The sequence below is a fragment of the Poecilia mexicana genome, unplaced genomic scaffold (genome assembly GCF_051168715.1).
Source record: "Poecilia mexicana isolate PSO_F unplaced genomic scaffold, ASM5116871v1 scaffold_9, whole genome shotgun sequence".
Classification (NCBI taxonomy): domain Eukaryota; kingdom Metazoa; phylum Chordata; class Actinopteri; order Cyprinodontiformes; family Poeciliidae; genus Poecilia; species Poecilia mexicana.
This window is the reverse complement of record NW_028263378.1, coordinates 32,090,453-32,113,123: the sequence shown is the minus strand read 5'-3', so window position 1 is coordinate 32,113,123 and position 22,671 is coordinate 32,090,453. Positions and strand designations below refer to the sequence as shown.

General features: G+C 38.0%; 2 long non-coding RNA genes across 3 annotated transcripts; both read right to left on the bottom strand.

Moving 5' to 3' along the window:
• Positions 1-1,120: 1,120 nt before the first annotated feature.
• Positions 1,121-9,378, bottom strand: LOC148157768 (uncharacterized). Of its 2 annotated transcripts, XR_015764322.1 has the most exons (3): positions 9,062-9,378; positions 8,472-8,572; positions 1,121-7,667 (listed from the first exon to the last, which is right to left on the bottom strand). It is a non-coding gene; the product is annotated as an uncharacterized LOC148157768 (long non-coding RNA). The 2 variants fall into 2 exon arrangements; XR_015764321.1 differs by having other exon boundaries at positions 8,472-9,378.
• Positions 9,379-14,446: 5,068 nt separating this feature from the next.
• Positions 14,447-16,837, bottom strand: LOC106910501 (uncharacterized). Its single transcript, XR_001416363.2, has 6 exons — positions 16,750-16,837; positions 16,105-16,198; positions 15,883-16,023; positions 15,548-15,693; positions 15,333-15,397; positions 14,447-15,228 (listed from the first exon to the last, which is right to left on the bottom strand). It is a non-coding gene; the product is annotated as an uncharacterized LOC106910501 (long non-coding RNA).
• Between the last annotated feature and the right edge of the window lie 5,834 nt (positions 16,838-22,671).

Sequence of the window (22,671 nt, the reverse complement as noted above, 5' to 3'; positions counted from 1 at the left end):
GTGTTAGGATTGTAACCTCAGGCAGAACACAGTTTTGGGCTGCAAGACTTTAGCACTTTCCTGGATTGGCATTCTGTTACTGTCCACTTTCTGTAGAAGTTTCCAGACATGACACATCTTTTTCTGTCTTCTCCTTGTCTACTGTCCTAACTTTTAAACAGACTCAGCACAGTATTCTGTCATAAGATGCATGGTCTGGTAGGAAAAATCAGGAACTATTCAAACATCATGCAATTCAGATTAATATTTAAATCCAGTCAGGTTCAGCTGGTCATAGAATCTAAACCATTAATCAAAGGTTGTCTATTTAAGAAAAGCAGCTGGTTGTATTGAATCTTGATGTCCTTTCTTCTTTAATAATGCTGAACTGCTGAAGAGCATCTAATGATGCTCCAAACCCACAGCTAGACTACTGGTCTAAAGCTACTTAGTTTGCAACAGTTTTGTCAATCATCTGATCATCTTTCACTAATTAGGTATCTGAAGAGCTTTAATACATCATTTCAGCAGATAAGTTTCAGTTGCTCTACTGGAATGTGGAAAGCTCCTTTTTTGGTCAATTTTGAGTCATTTGGATTCATTTGCAGAATTTAGATAAACATGTGTAGGAGACAATAGTTTATGAAGATGAGATGGCAGATTAAAATTTCAGAATCTTTTCCCCAGGTATTTACATCTGGGAATATGATGACAGCACCAGAAGATCACAATATTTGATGCAGAAAAACACAGTTGAGGGAAAATAGTGTGTAGATTTGACCTGATGCTGCAACCAAACAACAAAGAATCCACAAGAGCTAATGTAGGTTTTAGTCTGTAACATTCCATGTTCTTTAAGTGTTTTGGTGGTTACTTTCAGCTCTGAAACAACACCTGTCAGTTACAAGTACCTCAGTATCTGTTCACTTTAAAAGTGTGAGGTTTTGTACAGAACCTGAGGTCTTCTAACATTTCCCAGATCTAGAGGTGAATACCCAAGAAAATAAACAGCTGAAATGCTGACCTGTTGCTTTTTTTTAGGTCAAATCTAAACTGCTACTTCAAAAAAGGAAACGTCCAAAAAGTTTTGAAAAACATTAGCACATTTCTCACACCACAGCTCAGAACACAGGACAAACTCTTTCAACTTTAAGGTAAGCTTTATTGAAATAACAGTCTTGATGACAGAAGAGTTTTTCTAAAGGTGGCCAGCAGCAGGGTGCACTGACATGTTGGAAGCCAGGCTCAGTATCTGGTGCTGGGTGGGAAGCAGGCCAAGTGGAGGAGGACGGTCCCACTGATTGATGCCCTTTCATTATTGCACTGCTTGCTGCAGCTCCCACAGTAGTGCAACAGGGAAAGAGTGTCAGGCAGTGAGTGTGCTGTAGCTCCGTGGGGCGACGGCGGTGGAGCCTGCAGGGTCACACAGGCTCAGTGTAGCACTGATGTTTCAGATCATTTAGGGTTTTGGGTAGTTCTGTGAAGCCTTGGAGTCAGTGAATTCTAACAAGGCCTTTTTTAAGCTCTATGTGAACAACTTATGTTAACTTATGTTCAAGTTGAGCAAAGTTGGAGCAAAGGAAGAAGTTTTACAACAACTGCAGCTATTTTTATTACATGAATTGATTACTGAATAACTAACAACCGCTGGCAGTTAGAACAGAGCAGAGGGAAGCTCTGTTAAGGGGAATTATGGGCCCAGTGAGCCCACAGATAGATGTTACCATGTTTAAATTGATCCTGTTTGAACCCAGCTGGCTCATCAGGGTAATCTGGTGAAACATACAGGATAAGGTTAGGGCTCTGGAACACTCTTCATTCAGTCTTGTAAAAAGCATCAGGATACATTCAGCTGATGATTGTAATGACAATGATACGGAAACATCCCCGATCCTGCTTCCAAGTCAGTTTTTTTCTCATGGCTATCATTTCACATCAGAAAACTGTTCAGGACCAAAACAATGATCCCAATTAAAGATGAGAATTAATGCCAAACTTGATATTTTATGGAATGTTCTTCATTGAATGTAAATTACAAAAAACCTTTAGCAGTGTGTCCTATGTCTACAAGTGGAAAACGTTCTGTTTTTTATACATACATATACATATGTATATGTATACATAACACAATTAATTCTACTACTTCTAAACTTATTTGTGTGGATTATTTCTGCTATAATAATTTTGTGTATTACTATTTTGACAGTCACACATATATGAGACCACAGCTGAAAGTTATCTACTTTATAGTGAGAGCCAACTCTTTCATCTTCTCTTAAATCTTTTTAATTTTCCAATCCATTTCTTTGAGTTACTGAAATTGGGAACAAATCTGGATTAAAATAAGTACGGTAGTGAATTTTAAAACTCAAGGTGTTTTAAAACTTTTATTGCTACTATTTTATGTTTTGCAGATGTAACACTGGCATAAGGCTTCAGCCTTATGCCAACTTCTTTTATTCAACTTCTTTCTCCAGAAAGAATTTGAATAAAAAGGTTCTGAATGTAGATATTTTTAAACAGAACCACTTATTACATAGTATATCATCCCATTTAGCTGCTCTGCTCTCCAAAGTTTAACACTGAGAGTCTAACAAGGTGACATTAGCTAGCTAATTAGCAATGCTATCTGCTCATGCAAACATGCACTCTGCTGTTGAACACACCTGCTTAGCATGCCGACAGTACTTTCAGAAAGCATTTCCTTAACGACTGGAATTGTTGGAGGTCCTTTAGTTTTTAAACCAGAATTTTCATAATTACCAACTTTCAGTCCTGTAAACAAAGGATACAAGTAGAAGCACAAAAAACAAGTAAGGGAAGGACACCGTGGAGCAACACTCCAGTCACTGCAAAACTTTCTCTGGCATCTCAGACAGAGGGAGCCGTATGACAATTAATATTTGTGGTTTTGAAAGCATAGCTTTTTGAAACCTGGTTAAAACCCACCCATGCCCACTGTAGTGGTTGCCATGCCTGACAAGTCTCCCGTTTTGGCTGGTAAATTACAGTACAGCTGTCCCAGCGTGCTCCTATATTAGTATTTTCCCGTAAAATTCCCCTATTATAGTAATTACGTTGCACAAAAGATAATTTATATTTAGTATTTAGAGTATCAGGCTAAAAAAGCTCAAATCAAACCCTTTTTCCATCATTGGAGAAGAAGTGGAGGTGGATGAGAAATATAAATACCGTTGTGTTCACCTGGACAACAGACTGGACTGGAGATGCAACAGTGACGCGTCTATAATAAGGGACAGAGCAGACTGTACTTCCTGAGGAAGCTAAGATCCTTCAAGGTTTGCCTTGAAGGATCTTGAAGGTTTGCCTTGAAGATGCCGCAGATCGTCTGCAAGTCTGTTTTTGAGAACATCATCTCTTCTGCCATCATCTGTTGGGGCAGCAGTATCAGAGCCAGGGACAGGAACAGCCTGATAAAGAAGGCTGGTTCTGTTCTGGGGTCGACTATGGAAAATCTGGAGATGATTAAGCAAAGAAGGATTCTTCATAGGATCAAGAAAGTTATGGACAACCCTGACCATCCTCTTCATGAGACTGTATTGGAAAGGCAGAACATCTTCAGTCAGAGGATTCTTCAGATTCAGTGCATTACAGTCTGCTGCAGGAATCTGGACAATTTTCAATTACTCTTTCAAGAATCTAAATTGATGAGTTACAACAACATTTAATTTCCCTTTGGGATTAATAAAGTATTTCTGAATTTGCATTAATTTAAATTGAAGCGATATTACTTGCCACTGAAAGATTTTAAAGAGAATTAAAGCAGAATAATAATAATAATTCTCCTCAAGTTCTAACTTAAAAATAAGTGAAGTAAAAATACAACCTGATTTCCTAATACAATCAAAGTTGCATAAAATCATATTTTTAGTAGGTTGTACCTTATTTCTAATTAAAGTATTTTAGAAAACATTTTTACATTTTTTTTATTGCAAGACAAAAATATGCCTCACCAGAGGGAGCCCGGAGGCTCCCTCTGAGAGACTGATGGTGTTTCCAGGTGAGATGCAGTTCAGGGTCAGGATTTAGTGAGCAAACATTACAAAGTTAGTTCACCTCCCAAACAGACCAGAGAGGCTTCAGTCAACTTCATTAGCAATAGTAGTTGATGCCTGACTTGACAATAAAGCTACAAGACAGCTTGTAGCACACTACACATTACAGCTGAGTGAGCTGAATGAAATGAGAAGTTTAGGTCCATCAACTGGGAGGCAAACCACAGGAGGAAGAGAGTCCCTCACAGTCAAGACCCTATAAGCAATATTGCACTACTCTGTTAGTGCTAGTGAAAGCAGAGGCAATACTGATAGGGTCTTGTCTGCAAGGTGATGTAGATGAGATGCACCTGTACCCAGAGATGAAAACTTTCATCCTGGCTTAAACAGGAGGAAGAGGAAGAAGGGCATAAACGGCAAACATAAAGAGTGTGGAACATCAGTGTGTAAAGATCAAAATCTTCTTCTTCCTCACCGGTTCCATCTCGCTGGATAGTTGGAAGACAAACCGGGAATGATGTCTCTCCCAGTTTACCATGTTCTAGATGCAATGGTGAAAGCACAGAGACCTGGCTTAACAAGCCAATCACAATGTAGATCTGAGTATTTCATGCAGTCACACTCTGACACTCACCAGCACTACAGTTAGTGTTGAATTTAAACTGATATAAATGGTTAGCAAAAATAAGAAGCTTTTTACTATTACTATAAGTAGTCATCACTATTTAAAACATGTTGCAATCACAACAGGGGGTTTGTGAGAAACGTTCAACTTTCCAGTCAGAATTCTAAATCAGAGAATTTCAGTTCTGCAGTGTCTGAATTATCTAGCTGTCAGTTGTCTACAGCTGAACTACACTATGCTGCTTCACCACTAGAACACAAGCTGATTTCTGTCATAAATTTAAACAAATTCTTTTAGTGCAGCAAAGTCATTTCATAGCATAAGCACCTAAGTAAGATCTATTCTGTTCCCTGAAACCTTTCTGTCAGCTGGGTGAAAAATTCATGAGATAAATAAGCACAAGCAGTTCTGTCAGAGAAGTCTTCATAAAGTGTACATTATGAAATAAAAATGCCAGAAATTTGCCTCAACTTCTGACAAAACTGCGACAACATTCAGCCCTTTTCTTAGAAAAAAAAACAGTAAGTGCTTTTATTGAAATAAATTAATACATTCAATGTCCCAGTGTATAATATTTCATCATCATCACTGTAAAGTTCTGAGTAGTAACACTCTGTAACACAAACATGTTTGTCTTTTTTTGACATGTTTGTCAAAAAAAGACAAAAAAGACATGCCTTTTTCTGCGTTTCTCAAAAAAAGAGAAATGCAAAAAAAGAGTGTTTCTCTTTTTTGCCATATTGCGATGTGTCAGACAGTGAATGAGTTTTGAGTAATGAAGTAAGAATGCTCAGAAAAAGCTGGTGTTGTATTTTTATTTTTTTAGAAACGTGGCCTAAATATGGTGAGCAACTCTGTTTTAGTTTTAAAAAATTAAAAACCGGTTAAAATGTGTATTTCCACTGCTTGCTAAAAAGTGATCTAGACTACTTAATGTTTTTATTGTGACTTTCTACATATCCTCCAAAGGAGCAAATTTGGGTCAGATTTAGCACATTCTGAGCAGTTTAAGAGTTGTTTTTTTTTTTACTATTTTTTTAGCTCACTGTCCAAAGACAGCTATGAACAGTGCAAGAAAATGTGACAGATATACAGCACAACAACTTAATAAAATTATGCATTTATCATGCATCTAATTCTTAATTAAGAAACTGGTGTATTGGGAGGAAAAAATAAATACTTTTGTTTCTGTCAAAGTTTCAAGAGATTGAAAAAGAATTTCTTTTTTCATCAACAGACAAAACACTGAGCTTAAATCTCCTTATGCTCAGACCAAAGATTCTTTCCTCAACTATACAGATTAAAGCTGAATGGGAGAAGGAAATGCCACCCAGATTACAGAGGAAAAGTGCTTTTCCAAGAGAGAGTCCCACCATACAACAACAAACTCTAAAACAAAGAAAATTTGCCTGTATGGGGCTGAAACTAACAATTATTTTAATAATCGAATATTCTATTAAGTACTCTAACAATTGATCAATTAATAGGAGGGAGGGGGGGAAAAATCTATATTCTGTGGATTTTTCATTTTTCATTTGAGCTTATTATATTGCAAATTAGATACAAATTAAACAAATATTTCAATTATTTTTTAAAGAAAAAGAAAAAACATTTTATTGCCTAATATGCAATAACAGCATTCCTTTAGTGAACGCTGGATCATTTGTAGAAATGGAAGCATCTGGAGCTAAGAAAATATTTCTAACATCAACATGTGAAAAGTTTAGTCATTCTGCTTTACATACCATTAATACAGATTATTTTTGGACTAAATGATTAATAATTTGATCACAAAATGTGCTTATTAGGAGATTTTTTTTTATTATTATTTTTGCAGAATTTAATCTAGGTGAACCTAAAACTGCCAACTGAGGTGTTCTGGGTAGAAAATACAGACAAAGAAGGTTTTTTTAACTTAAATGCAAAATGTTTATATCGTTACACTTTTGGATTAATTACTGCCCTGAGTTTGTTGGGGTTTTTTCAGCAAATGGCCTCTTTTTAAATCTGCATACTTAAGTTAATTATTCAATTTCTAAATTAGTTGACAGTCATTTCAGTAATCGATTCATCATGATTAATACGATTAATCTGATCGTTTCAGCTGTACTCCTGAATAAAAAATAAAAACAATCTGGTTCACAAGTTCTATTGTTTCAGCATTTTAAGTCTCAGAGGTGATCAAACTACATCTATTCTTGATATGTTTTCAATGAAAATGAGCCAATAGTTCACAGTGCAATTGAAAACTTTATTATGCAAAATAAAATCAAGATTTTATATCTCAGAGGTTTGAAGGATGTCAAAAATAATGCAAAAATTATAACATGGCACAAAATTAAGCTTCTTCCACACAGTACTGTTTGAAAATGGTAAAAGAAACAGTAAAATGCAGAGTGAAAGGTAGTTTATGTTACATCAGATAACAAAATTTAAGACTCAGAGATTCAAAGTAACTCATGGCCTGCTCTGGTGTTTGTTTATCTGGTTCTTCTGTTTTATCTCCGGTGGCTTGCTGGCTACTTTCCCCCTTTTATTTGCATTTATTTAAGTTTTTGCATTTATTTTAGTTTTTACATACATACATAAATAAATACACACACACACACACACACACACACACACACACACACCCACACACACACACACACACACACACAGAGCTGTAGATAATAATTCTATTATTGTTATTACTGATTTATTCTATTAACATGATGATTAATCAATGTCAGCTAAAAACAAAACATTTCTGCAAATATTTGATTTAACTACTTAAAATTATTATATACAATATAAGAAAGGAAATGCAACTAAGCAATTTAATTATATTTTTGTAAATGCTAAATAAATATTTTATTGCTTAAAGTTCAATAACAGCATTCCCTTAGTGAACACTTGATCATTTGTAGCAAAGGATGCATCTGCAAATAAAATGCAGTTCATATCTGCATCATTGTGTTTTATGTTGGATTTGCAGGTGATCCGAGATCAGCACTCTTCACACCTACCTCTGCAGCTGAGGATGATGTTGCAATCACAGCCAATCACTATGGAGACACAGTGGAAGCAGACATATTAGCCCCTGGTCCCTACAGACTGCACTTCAAACTGACCTGTCTGCTCTGGTATCTACCTGCCCACACAGCATCAGGCGAGCTAACACATGCTATGCAACCCAACTCTCCTGCTCACTCTCCACACACTCTAGTAGAACAACGCATGGCAATCTACTGCAGGCTGCGGTGTCTTACATGTACAGCGGTGGGCCAATTACTATTAAAGCACCCACTAAGTCTTGTTTTAACTAATATTCAAACGTTTAAAGACTCCAACTGCTTTTTGCATTGCTTGGATCATATTTCAAGAATTTAGGTTTTTCTTGACATCTAAAAGTATTTATGAATAACTATGCTTTCTTAAAATGGATATTAAATGAAAGAGGATGCACCTTGACTCAGAGACTTTCATAGTTTACAACTAGCAATTTGTTTTCAGCAAAAATTTAAAGATTTCAATGCAGTTTTATCTATTTGATTGTGAGTGTGTGCTAAACTCAACATCTAAACTCCGTGGAGCAAGAAAGGAAGATACTATGCCACTTGTTCCAACATTTTTTCCATCCAACACACAACAAACAGAAAATTCCACATCCACTTGCAAAACAGTGTGGCTAAATGTGGCAGTGTTAGCCTCCAGTGCACGCACAAACACACAAGCAAGTAAAGCAACGCGGGACGATGAGCCCTAACCTCCTAGCTCCCTCCCTTTCCTCTCTCAGAGCAGCCCTGCCCTCCACATTCCTCACAAGGAGCCCCATCCCCCCTACGACCTGTCCCAAATAGGAAACTTACCCCATTTTTCCCACCCACGCGGTGACTTCTTCAAGCCTACACACTCAAATTATGCTTTGAAAAGTCGACTGAAAGACGGGGTGAGGGGATCCGGGGGAGGTCTGCAGGAGTGCACACACACATGTACATACACACACAGAATTATAATAGACTGCAGCATTCATCTATAGGCTCACATGTTCTTCTACACAGAACACATGCACATGCTCTCTTTATTCTATAAAGCATGTTTGATATTAAATATAAAATCACAGCTGAAAGTCTGCAATCATAGCAAAAACTATTACTTAATTAATGCTATTTATTTTCTGTAAAAGATCTGGTTAGTTTTTTGCTTTGTGGCTAAGTGAGAATACAAACACTTGAGTTGTCAAAGGCCATTGTATTCTTGCTTTTTGAATTGTATGGTTTTTACAACAATTTGTTTAAATACAAAAGTAGCGGAATCCAGATTGGCCACCTTAAAATTATCTCCTATTTTTACAATCATTATACATTTATTGTGTTAGAGATAAACAAACAATTTTCACAAACAAAATACTGAAGTAAAACTTATGTCTAAAACGAAGTTCTATAATTCAGTCACTTACTTCTGATCCAATCCAAAGAGTAAAACCTGGCCACTAAAAATCCGATCAGAAAATCCAAATTAAATCCGACCCAGCTTCGAACTGATTTCACACTGTGGGCCAGCATGTAGCAACACATTACACCGCCTTAAAAAATGTGCAAGAAGTTGAGTAAGTTGACCTCAGAGTTTGTTACTTAATGTGACACGTGGTCTGCAATGCAAACCTGTGTAGTTCTGTGAACAAAATGTTCTTTTTTTTAGGAGGCGTGGTCCAGGAGGCCTATATCTCCCGGGGTAAAATACAGCCTGATAATGGAACACGGCTGAATAGAAAAGCCACATACTCTTCCTGTCTGAACAACCTATGAGTGGAACCCGAACTGTGGCTCAGAGATTCCAAATAAAATATCCAAAATAAAGAATATGTCACCATGCCACTGTCATTGTATTAAATACATTATTGTCTTGTAAATATGAAAATTAACATTTGAATTCCAAATATAGATTTTCTTAATAACCTTACAACTACCAGTAAATTCACAGTCCAACTTCAGTTCACTAAAATATGTTAATCTCAAAGAAACTTAAATTAAGAGAACATAAAACAAATATTCAACATTTATTTATCCTCTCTCTCCACAAATAAGCCCAATAAAATGGCTCCTGTTTAGTGGATGGAGCTACACTGTAAAAACCAGAAAACTTTCTTCTTATCAGTTTGTTTTAATTTTCAACAATCTGTGTGGTCCGGCTGCTGTAGTGCAGGACAAAGGCCAAATGCTATGACAATACTATTGCACTGCTTTAGCGCATGGTACAGTAGTGCAACATTGTCAAAGCAGCTGACCTCTGCATGCTGGGACACACAGACACTCACAAAAACAAGAGTAGCTGTACCACACACACACACACACCTTGCTCTTTGAATACACAACAGTCAACCACAAAATAAAGCGTCCAACAATTGTTCAATCATTCCAACTCAGTAGCAATTCTGCACCGTTTTATTTCTGTGTAAAAAAATAATTTGAAGTTTACAGAAGGAAGGGCCAAGATGGCAGTGTGTGTCGGCCAATGCCCTTTTAATATTGCACTGCTCATGTGATTTCACAGTAGTACAATAGAAAAAGGGCTTTGAACTACATGATCTCTATTCAGTGCATCAAATTCTCACAGGAACACCAGCATGCAACACCTCACCTCCATCAATATGTTGTAGACAGTGGTGGGGGCTGCAACAAGCCTCCTCGCAGCTATCATGATTAACATGTTGCAAGCAGACAAGCAGCCGTGAAACAACCAAAACAGGCTTAAAAGGCCTACTGTGTGCTCCTAGTGTTAAATGCACAGGCCCCAAAAAGAGCATAAAATCTATGCAAATGGGGAAGGGTGCTGTTACGCTCTGCATGGTATCATTTCTACACAATAAGAGAATATTAGAAGACAATGTATCTATGGATTTGTTCCAGTCAGCGTTAAACTGCGGGGAAACAGGCATGGAACCAAACAGACAGGCGAAGCTCTTCCTATAGACTGCAGCAGTAACTGAGCTCTGCTGGGAGGAAACGAGGGAGGAGAAAACATATATAGGGCAAAGAGCACATTCCGAGATACAATACCAGAGACTTTCATTTAATACCTACTATTCCTGTCCCTTTAGCCAAAGTGGCAACGTGAAACCCTCCTCTTTTAGGAAACCGTGGTGTGGGGGAGTGGGCGCAGAGGAGAGGGGGCACGGTGGGGGGGCTTTGTTATTTCCAATGTCAGTAGCCGTTTCCAATCAGCTGCAGAACTCATTTTCCTGCCAGGACCCTCATAATCCAGCCATGCAGTGGCAGCAAAAAAAACAAAACAAAACAAAAAAAAACAAGTTCCGACCACAAGCAGCGACCAGACTCCATGTCGTCCAAAGCACAACAGGCTAGGCTACAAACGCTACATGGAAACCCGGAGATATGGGATCTCTTCCCCGATAGGACAGCAGGGTTACACGGCTGCTTCACCGACGCTGCTGCCGCTTCTTCTTCGTGCTTTCCTGTCCCAACAGATCGAGCCCGACACGCTGCAGCCACGCTCAGAGCTCGCATTCCTACACTTCCATCCGCAACTCAAACAAACACAAGGGCATGTGGCTCCGGGCCACATCCACAACGGAGCACAGCTGAACTGAGCATTTCTTCTAAGACCCTCTTTTCCACATAAACATGCTAACATTGCAGAGCCTCCTTATTCCACTCTGCAACAGCAAATAGCAGCTCAGAACTCTGTGGACTTCTATGAAATGATAGAATCTAAATGTTGACATGTTTTATAAAACCGTCTCCTGTAAGGAGCAAATTCTGAACAGAGAATTGTGTAATTATTAAGTTATAAAAGCTTTAATAACTAGCTTATTAAAGCTATATATTGGCTAATTAAGAAACATTTTTCTAGGGGGTCAGGGGACTTTTGTGTACCCATGGATCGTACTGCAAAAGTGGTGGACCTTAACAGTAAGTTAGGTTTGACAAAGAAAGAAAGAAATTAAGAAGGAAAGAAAAAGAAAACTTGCCTGTCACCTACCTGTCAATCACTATCTTTGTCAACAAGCTCTCTCGCACGCTTTTACTTCAATCTTACTCAAATCAATGCGCGCGCGCACAATAGCAGCTCCACAGTTGTGAGCAGCAACTGCTCCTAAAATCTCCGCCGTGGTCAGTCAGACCCACCAGCACCCACGCTGTGCGCGAGCAGCATGCCATCTCCTCCCCCCAGAGCGGCCAGCGGTTCTGCTGAGCGATACCTGGCGCTGGCAGGGCCGGTCCATAGCCTCCGGCTCACCCAGCACAGGCTCAGCGGAGCTCTGCTGATGGGTTCAGCGGACAGTTGCAGCCCGCCCTCACCGCCTTCTTCTCGCACAGCCGTCCTAACAATCCGCCGCAGCGACTCCTTGTCGGGGGAAACGCTGTTTCGTCCACTGGCAACCCTACGGCCTCCCAGCTTTGGACTCCATCTTTGACTAGTTGACATTCAGCTCTTGCCGAGACAAATTCCTTATTTGAATACCAGTTTGCCATTGGTTCAATTTACCTCTTCTGTCTGCTCTCATTGGTAGAAAATTTATCCCATCACCTCCATGATTGGTCGAATACGAAAGGGGGCTGTCATTGTATAGTTAAATTTTAACAATGAACACAAATTATCCTTTCCATTCACAATTTTATCATTACCCGCCTTTGAGGAGCTGCTTGCTCTTCTAGCGTTTCAAGGGAACGAATATATAAACATAAGACAGCAACAGTTGTCTCCGCTGCAGCTGTATTATCAACTGCAGGGGGAATGGCAGTAAGAAACATCTCCATGTGTGATCTGCTGCATCAAATGCATCAGTGGAGATCATTCACGATACCAGCAGATTAGCAAAGAAATTAGCCTACTTACAGGAGCCAACGATTTCCACGGAGCAGGAAATCAAGCCTGACTGGGAAAGTCATTGTTGTTGACGTGGGAAAAGTTCTATTAGAGGAGGCCAAAGGTGATCCATATGTCGCGCTGATTGGGTGGGACGGAGCAGTAGTGTGTGCAGTGCAGAGGATGGGGTGGGAAAAGGTTAAAGGCGGCGAGCCTCTTTGGAGGTGCAGTGGTGGACGCTCGGAAGAGGGCAGCGGCCTGTGAAATCTGACATTCCTGACCAAGGGAGCTGAAATAATGGCATTGTCCGGCGGGAAAGACCCTCCTCCACAGCAGTGGGCTGAGGTGCATGCTGCAAGTTTAACGCCAGATAGAGTGTCTGTGGAATCAATGTCTTTTTTCTGGAGACGTGACAATGAACCATCTTTTTATTTGTAAAATTGTTTATTTTACTTTTGGATTTTTCAAAAGTGCACCTTGATATGTAGAAGAGAAAGGGCTAACAGAGTGCGAATGAAAAACTTGGTTTTCCTTGTTCTTGTCAACAAAGTCTGCTGGATTTGATTTAAATGCCTCCACCCAACCCCCGTGCCCCATCCCCCAGCTACAATGAGCGGTAGCTACAGCACATTTTATAATCAAGGAGTTAAACACTAATTTGACATTAAAATAATTTAAAAAAAACAACTTAAAAGACCAGAAAATGCCAGAGAGAACCGAACTTGGACGGACCGGAAGGCTGAGACATCTCTCTTGTTCAGTCTTCTTTCCTTTCTTGCTCTACCCTCACTTTTGAGCAGAAACCTGACTGCCATGACGTGCTTTAGATGCTATGTTAGGCACGCGCGTTCACGTGCGCTCCTGCTCATGAGAACCGTGCCCGAGCACAAAGCGGCGGTGCTGAAGTGGGGCCGCAGGAAGCGCTATGCCCATATATAGTAGTGACGGCTGACTGATTACGTTGCAGCCGCATTTGACATGAGGCTGCAGCAGAGACAGAAACTCTGTTCATCCGTCCGGCTTCGCTGCCTTATTTCATTTTCAATTAGCCATCATTGTTTTTAGGGTGAATTTAACTCTTAACTCTTAAGGTGTCAGATCATCTTTAACCAAGAGATTAAGCTTGCTACTGAAAAACCTGTTGAATCTTTAAATTTGTTTAATTCTGCCTTCTGACAGGTGCACAAATATACTGCTCAAAAAATAAAGGGAACATTTCACTTTAATTTTGTGTGTGGCTCCAAATCCAGGCCTCCATTGGTTAATAAATTTGATTTCCATTGATGATTTTTGTGTGATTTTGTTGTCAGCACATTCAACTTTGTACAGAACAAAGTAGTCATGAGAATATTTCATTCATTCAGATCTATGATGTGTTATTTGAGTGTTCCCTTTATTTTTTTGAGCAGTGTATTTCAAACCTAACCACATTCATTTCTGGGACACATAACCTCTCTCCCTTCTAAGAAGAGTGACTGAAGAGTGATGCTTATACTAGCATTAGTACCAGGGCCCGTTGGATACATGAGGGGGCAGGTGGGCATCATTACACATACATATTTTGCTCCATGATATTTATTAACATTACTGCACAGCAAATTGTGAAGTGTATATGTTACACTTTAAGAGTAAAGTTTACACCGAACTCGGTGATCATTTGGGTCCAAATTCCCAGTGTTGAAAACACTCGACATGGGAGTTAAAAAAGTAACACTCAAATAGTGTACAATTCTAACACTTTAAGAGTATAAATTAACTCCATTACCGATATAATTTGACTCTTTCAAGACTGATGGAGCACAAAATAAACTGTCAGTGTCTAAACTATATGATATGGAGTACAATGTACAATGGAAAATAGAGTTTATCCATCACCAAAACAGAGTTAATTCTAGCTTTAAAGAGTTGATTTTTGACACTTGTATTATTATGTACTATAGCTCTAAATGCTCTTACAAAGATACATTAGAAATATTAACTCTTACATTAAAAATAATACAGGACTGAGCAAACAGAAAGTCCAAGTATACTTTATTTTAGCTTAGTTTGCAGCATTATAGGTATACAGTAACTGAAGCATATTAAAGGACATCCTTCATATAAACATCCCATTTTAAATACAAGAATTGTATAAACTTCTAGCACTGGACAGTACTATGCTCATTAGTGATTATGAACAAGGACAACCCCAATTAACAAAATGTGAAAGTGTAAAAAATAGACAAGCTTCAAAATGGTACACTTTAGCAGTATTGTGTAATTTTTTTCTACAACATAAACATCTAAGTTTTTCAAACAAGTTAATGTGAAATAGAGCTTTTCTACAAGAACCTACAAGAGCAAATCCTGTCTCAATATCTTCTACAACAGCATGTACCACATACAGATCTGAATATTCCAACTTCAAACTTGGAACCCACATGAGACCAAAATACTCCATGGCATCACATGCAACCCAAGATATCACATCAACATCACAATTCATATCAGCGTGTATGTTTTCTGCCACAATGTCCTCATTTGTTTACTCACTTTCTCACTGTCTTTACATTTCCATAATCAATGCAGTTAAAACACAACAACTCCCAGTGGTATGCTATTGCAATCTGTTTTTGGGGCATTAGTGCACATACTGTTCAATGAAGAGTTCGTCAGAAGCTGAAATTTATGACTTAGCCTTGCAGGGAATGAGTTGACGATCCACAACTATGTAGTAGTCATTGATGGTGCAACGCTCCAACCGCTAAAACGTAGTAAGGCTGCCTTCCCTGGACTGAGCTTGTCATCTCTTGAAGGCTGCGGCATGACAAAGAAATTTTTCAGTGGAGCAAAATTAAATCAGATAATAGCCTTTCAACTATGCAGTTACACACACTTTACTAAAGGTTGGGTTGACTTACTTTGTGAAACTGGACATCATGCCTCAGAGCTTCTTGAACAGATCTTCACAACCCTCTTCTTCCCACTGGGTGGTGGAGGCAGGAGGTACACAAACAGCAACAGCAATAAAAAAAATCTTTATTAAAATACAAGATGAATGACCAAACTTCATTCAGAAACTATTCCCACATAATTGCATATAAAAGTGATTTTACATAAATAGTGAAAATATCACCTCTTTGGACTGCGAGAAAATGTCATCACTTGAATCTCTTCTTGGGGACGTCATCAAGGTGTCATCACCATTCAGAGGACATGAACAACAGCTCATTGATGAATGTGATGAGAAAGTGTCTGCGCATGAAGACTCCTCTGCAGATTCTAAGGAGAAACCAGAAATACAAAGAGACAGTGGACCACCATTAAATAATTTGTGCCTACAATAACAGAATGATTTTTGCTATGTCATTGAAGCATAAAAAAAAGAAAAACAACTTTTGAACTTTCTGTGCCTCAAAAGTTTTAACTATATTAAATATTATAAACCTAATTTTATTGTCCTACTATTACCTTTGACAGAAAAGGCATCTGTGATGTTCCAGACAACTTTGGATTTCTCCTCCAGAATGTCACTGATGTCTTCAACTTCCGACCCAGTTTCATTCACAAGATATACATTTGTTTCTTCAAGGATGTTAAGCTTCTCTTTGGCTGTAAACATACATTCAGTTTTGAAAATTATTAAAATGCTCAAATACAGCAAGTCAAATTGAATAAACGAAAAAACATTACCTTGTCTCAAAAATGTTGAATATGAGGCCCCATTGAGCTTGATGTAGCATGTCTGTCATGCATATTGAACTTTAGAGAGTACTATCACAAATATCTGAGAAAAAAAAGCTAAACATTACTTAAACAGTGAGTTGGTTATGCTTACAGCATTGTCACCTCCCAAAAAAAAAAAAAAACAAGGAATACCCGTTAAGGGTTTTAATGGTCTTTGGGTGAAGTGGTGGGGGGTGCAGCTGTGCCATGTTTGCCCATCCCCAATGAAAGCTGAAAAGCAGCCTCCATTAAAATTTTCTGCATTTAAAATGTCAACATTGGAATGGATAAAGGCTTTCATTGCATTATAATGACTATGACTGGCACTCTTAAGGTGTCGTACGTTGCGCTACAATACGATGTAGCAACGGAGAGAGCGCGGGAGGGAAGGGCAAACAAAGCGAACACAACATGGAGGGAACTGAAAGTGCAGTTTTTGAGGGAAAATAGTGGTAATATTGACAGTGTCCAACTGCCTTAGTGAAAAAGAAAATCCACTATAACCGATAAATTTGTCTATCTTCCTTAAGTCGACATTTAGCATCTCTAGTGGCACATTTATTAAACTGGCACTAGCATTTGGTCAAAATTATACGTACAAACAAAACTTACCTGTGTTTTTTGTTATCCGAAAAGACCGCTCTATCCACCAACTGGTTAATCCTGCCGAAAAATAACAGCTGTCAGCTTTTTTGAAGCATGCGCATTTATAGTACGTCGCTACAGACGCTACGTCGCATTTTACGTAGCGTGCTTACGCACCGTGCGAACCGTGAGGACTCAATCACAAATGCACACTGGTGCAGAGATTTTGCTATAAAACTCTGCACCAATACTACAAAAATAACTGACATCAGTAGATGATGCTGTCGCCAACACTGGAAGTGTTTCTAATTACTAATGAACTCTACAGTGTAAAAAAACAACACTGCATAGTCAAACTCTGAAACACTTTTGAATTTGCTGTGTGATTTGTGTTTTCTTCATGGGACTGGGGTAAACTATGCCCAACCCCACAAAACCCCCCTCCACCCTAAAAGCTTCAACATTAAAGATATTCTTCATCCAACATTAAACAACCAACAACATAAAATAAAATTTATCTACTTGGATGGTCATTATATAGTTATGTATCTAAAACCAATTTTAACCTAAAAACAATATCTCAAAGTGGAAGTCATGTTTAAAAAAAAAAACATGAAATTATTTCTTTCAAACAGGTATAACAAACCATGCCAAAAGCAGAAGGTTTTTTTTTGGTTAGGAACTGAACATCTCAAAAGTTTTTCTTATCACTCTTACTTTTCTCTTCGCATCTTGCATAGCAGATGACTTTAGCCATGTTTAAGTGCAGTACCAGGCAGGATTGAATAATCTTAAATATTTACCGAATGTATGCTTTGGTTAGTTGCTAAGCATTGGCTGAGGTGGTGCACAGTCATTTAAATCTGGGGTTTTCAAATTTTTCCATCGCTTGTGCATACATCTGTCACAGAAATGTTTGTAGCACCCTTATTTCTATTGCAATTTCTATAGCATATGGCTTAAATTAAAGCTGAGAAAATTACTGATATCTTAATAAAATATGTATTCTACCTCTAAATCTAATTAGTTTGGCTTCTTTCAGTACTGGCAAGATGCAAGAGAGGACTTAAACTTATTTCTGATATTGGACAATTAATTTATTTTACATAATAGCCACTGTAGGAGATAGTTTATCCATCCATCCATCCATCCATCCATCCATCCATTTTCTGTACACCCTTATTACTTATTGGGGTTGGGAGGGTTGCTGGTGCCTATCTCCAAATAACGTTCCGGGCAAGAGGCGGGGTCACCCTGGACAGGTTACCAGTCTGTCGCTGGGCAACACAGAGACACACTGGTCTCTGTCTGTCTCTGTCAGACAGACAGTGACAGACAGGACAAACAGCCAGGCACACACACTCACACCTAGGGAGAATTTGGAGAGGCCAATTAACCTGACAGTCATGTTTTTGGACTTTGGGAGGAAGCCAGAGTACCCGGAGAGAACCCACGCATGCACAGGGAGAACATGCAAACTCCGTGCAGAAAGACCCCGGATCGGGAATCGAAACCAGAATCTTCTTGCTGCAAGGCAGGAGCTCTGAGGTAGTTTATAAAATACATATTTTAATATGTCTGTTGTGAATATGTTCTACAAATAAACAAAGCATTTAGTCCAGTTTTGGTTGTTTATTGAGCTTTCGGAAACAATAGCAGCTGCATAAAAAGGATAAATAAACTAGAAAAACCGACAAAATAACAATTCAAAAACACTTGCATTCTTATTTTTTCTGGCTTTGCGTCTGCTTTATGCTTACCAAAACAACCAACTGACAACAAATCCACTAGCTGACAGAGCAAAGATTACATTCAAGTATCAGGATTCAACACCAAACATGCAAACATTTCCTACACAAAGAACAGAGCAAGTAGTCTGTCACAGTTTTGTCAAGAAATATACAGCTATATGGCTATGACTTGGTATCAGTCTAGCTTCTGCACTGAAAAAAGAATCCTAGAATGGCATTGGTTCTCCTAAACTTTTGTATTCATTCATGCTGCTCTAGCTTTGCTAAGAGTTGTTTTTAGAGTCTGAGAAGCAATTTTCCAGTTTAAGTAAGAATTCTCTGAATATGTGGAGCACCATTTTTATCCAACATGCTAGAGATCTGTCTATCTTTCTCTTAATTAGACAAGGAAACCGCCTCCTATTTTCTTCTTTTAAGGGGAGAATCATTGTCTAGGGCTACAAACATTGAAGCTATAACAGTATCAAAAAATATTTAATTTATGATGGGGTAGAAATAATGTTGCTCTTCTCTTCTGTACTGTTGCTTTATTCTGAAGAAAACTACTTGAAGCAGTTTCAGTCTTGTTTAATAAAGATCTATCAAAATGAAAAATTATTTTATGGGAGGTGAAGTCAATTAGATTAAACTCAAAGGTTATTAGACCTTTGAGTTAATATATCTAATATAACATAAGATATATTAGTTAACATATATCTTATGTTAACTAATAGGAAGTTTAGCCACATTAGTTACCCAATATAATTCAAACTGCCAGATTGGCAGTCCAGGACTGCCAATCTGGACTGCCAGGACAAACACTCTGACAGGACAAACACTCTGACCTATTATAGATGTCAGAGTGTTCCACTCTGACATCTATAATATCACTTAGTTGTAACAGATTTTTGCACTAAAATGTAAGCACAAGATCAAGAATATGAAGGGATTGGTGTTAAATGAATGCTTTAACAAAAGCATTTTGTCCCTGAGCCAGCATGAAATGACCTGCTGACTCAGATAGAAAACTAAAGCAGAAAAGATTTATGTGTTTTGTAATTTTTGTAAATCTAATGCCATAAGACACTGCTCCTGTTCAAGGTATGTGGTCCCGGTGTCTTATGCCCCTTTCGACTGGTTCTACTTCAGCAGCCCTGCTCTACTCAGCCCGGCCTGGTTCCGCTCTACTTCAAAGTGAAAGACCCGGTGTCCTGTTCGGCTCTACAGCAGGGTGACGCCTCCTGGCGATGGGGGTTAGCGCCCCACCTCCGGGTGCTATGTGCTGTGCTTTGCTACTATATGCGACATAACGCGAGTTGCTGTTTTTCCGAGACAAAATGAGAAGAAAGAGCAGAGCAAATTTTTATGGCCTGATTGTGATTTTTTTTCTGAAATTTGAAGAAAATGTGCAGTGGGAGGAATGCAAATGTGGCGAGGCTGCAGGGTGGAGCTGATCTCCACCTGCAGCTAGAGGAAAGCAGGTGGCCCAGACATTACAGGGTAAGCTAACAATGATTTTTGTATTAAACTGCTATAAAACTTGTAATACAGTGCTGAATATACATGCGCTAATTTTATCCAGGGTGTTGCAAATAACTTGTAGTGTCAGAATTGTCCATGTTGTCGCCGTACGTTCTTAATATATTCCAATGTGTTTTCAGATGTTGGTAAACTGCCGCCGCAGATCACCGTGGTTCGTCCTGCAGCCTCTGAGTTGGAGGATGTCTCACTAGTGTCCGTCTTCCTGACTGCCTGTCGGTTTTTACCTTCAGGATCACATTCGCTCATAAAACATTTCTAATTAAAAAAAATGTGGCTGATGTTCTTACAGAGTTGAAGTGCATTAACAACCTATCTGTTGTTTTTAACTTCTTAATATGTTAATTATGATTCATCTAACGTTCAAGTTATACTGAAAACAAATTAAGTTGTATTCTTTCTAATCTGAGTTGTCCTAGTTTTAATCAAACCTTCCATGTTTTCACATTTTGGTCACTAAGAATTGATTGGGAGCTTAAACGTTTAAACTCATAACCTTGTCATTTATTAAGGTTACACGTTTTGGACACATTTTCTCACTTCTCACTGAAGATTCTCCAAGAAGACAGCTGAATTATGGATAGAATTATGTTGTACAAAGTAGAAATGAACAAACATGACTTGTCTTTTTGGGTTCTTGTTAATAGCAACCCTGTCAAAATGTTTGGTTTGTGTGTTCCTGACCTGCAGTTTGTATATTATTCAGATTATTAATCTGAATAATCTACAATATCAAGTGTCAATGAAAGACATATAACATAATGTTATTTTCATTCTGTCTAAAGTTAGGGTTTTAAGAGGGCTGCTTTCCTCTAAAAGACTTTTTACAATTTTGGACTTTTCAGAGTCACTTAAATCTCTTTTTTGGCCCATTTTGCCTGAGGAAAAGAAGCTGTATGAGCTGATATGTTTATATTCAATAAGCATTCAGGTTTATACAGCTTGGAGTTGGAAAATATGCACAAAATGATGATATGGTCAAAACTAAAACTTGCATAATAGTTGTGCACACAGTGTGGAATAGAATAGAATAGAATATGTTTTTGTGTCCTTTGCAGGGAATTTCACTTTGTTGTAATAGGAAAGTATTGCATCAAACATTTTAGGACACAAAATAGCACATAAATAAGATAAATATACAAATGAGTAAGAAACACCAACAGTACATATAAGATGACTAAACACAAAATACCAGACCTAAATATTCCCAATTGGCAGAGTAGGAAAAAGAAAACATAAATAACAAATTTTGCAACAGTGTGCATTACAGCAAACTAACAACATGTTAAGTTTGTTTTATCATGAAGGTATATTTGAAATATTGTAAATTTTTGGAAGCACTGTTATAATATGGTACCTTTTTTTTTAACTTAGTTGTTATAAAGCACAATTTTTACTTTAGAGAGTCATAAGCCCATAAACATGAGTTCTGAATGAAAAGAAAATCAGTTACTGCAGAAAGGACTATTTTATATCAATTCACTGTTTTTTACTATTCAAAATAATAAAAACATTTCAGGACAACTTGGATTATGAGCATTCTGTTTTATTGACATGTTGTGAAACTAGTCAGTTGAACATATTCTCTGTTCTTTGGTCTCCTATGTAACTGAAGCTCCATCAGGCCCAGCTTGGCTCAAAAGCCAAGCTGGGCCTGATGGAGCTTCAGTGTTTCATGGTCTAAGCAGCAAACTTTTTTTTAACTACAGTCACATGTTCGATTACAACGCTGCTCCACATGCAATTAGATCACAATTCAAAGGATTTTATCAGCACATGTGAGTAAAAAGCACTATTGTTTTCCTAGCAAAGTATCAACAAATCTATTTATTATAGCCTATGATAAACAAATTGCTTCTTAAGGACTCTTTATTAAGGGAGCAACTTTATGCTATACTGTGGTCAAGCAAAGAAAGTAGAAGCATATAGTTAATTTAATTTATTCTTAAATTATGCTGAAGAAAACTGAAATAGTAAATTGTCCATTGTGAATTCTTGGACATTTTTCATTTTTAGCTTATCTGAATTTAATCTGTCATTTTATTTGCATTCATTCATATCTCTTCTGGTTAATGGGAAGGTCTTAAATAATGGAGGAAGAGGCAAGGGTGGTGTGGGCTGGTGTGTGTGGGGGGGAGGAGAGGTAGAGAGCGACCCTCTGGAATGCTGAGGGGAAAGGTTGGAGGGCAGATGGGGGAGAGGGGTTGACTCTCAGAGGGCGGAACCTAATTTAATTTATACAAGATGCGTTCAGGTTGTTGGACCTAGTTAGATTGCATCAGTTTTCAGACCAATCTCTTACCCAACTGAATCGCTATAAATGTATTATTATTATTATTATTATTATTATTATTATTATTATTATTATTATTATTATTATTGGTATTGTTGTTGCTGTTGTTAAAATAACAATTTAAAAAAATGGTGTACATTGACGTAGCAGTTTTTTTTTTTACAGCAGAAACAAAAAAAAAAGGCATTTTATGTTCATAATGCTAATAAACTGATGCTTTTGGTCACCTTCCTTATAGTAACTGCCCGAGTACTAAATGGTTATTCTGCCTACTAGACATAAAGTCAACAATGGTGTACTAATACGTTTGAGGAATGCACTAAAGTTCTAACCAAATCCTAATGTATTTGTTTAATTTATGATTTAATTAATATTTACCGATAGGCG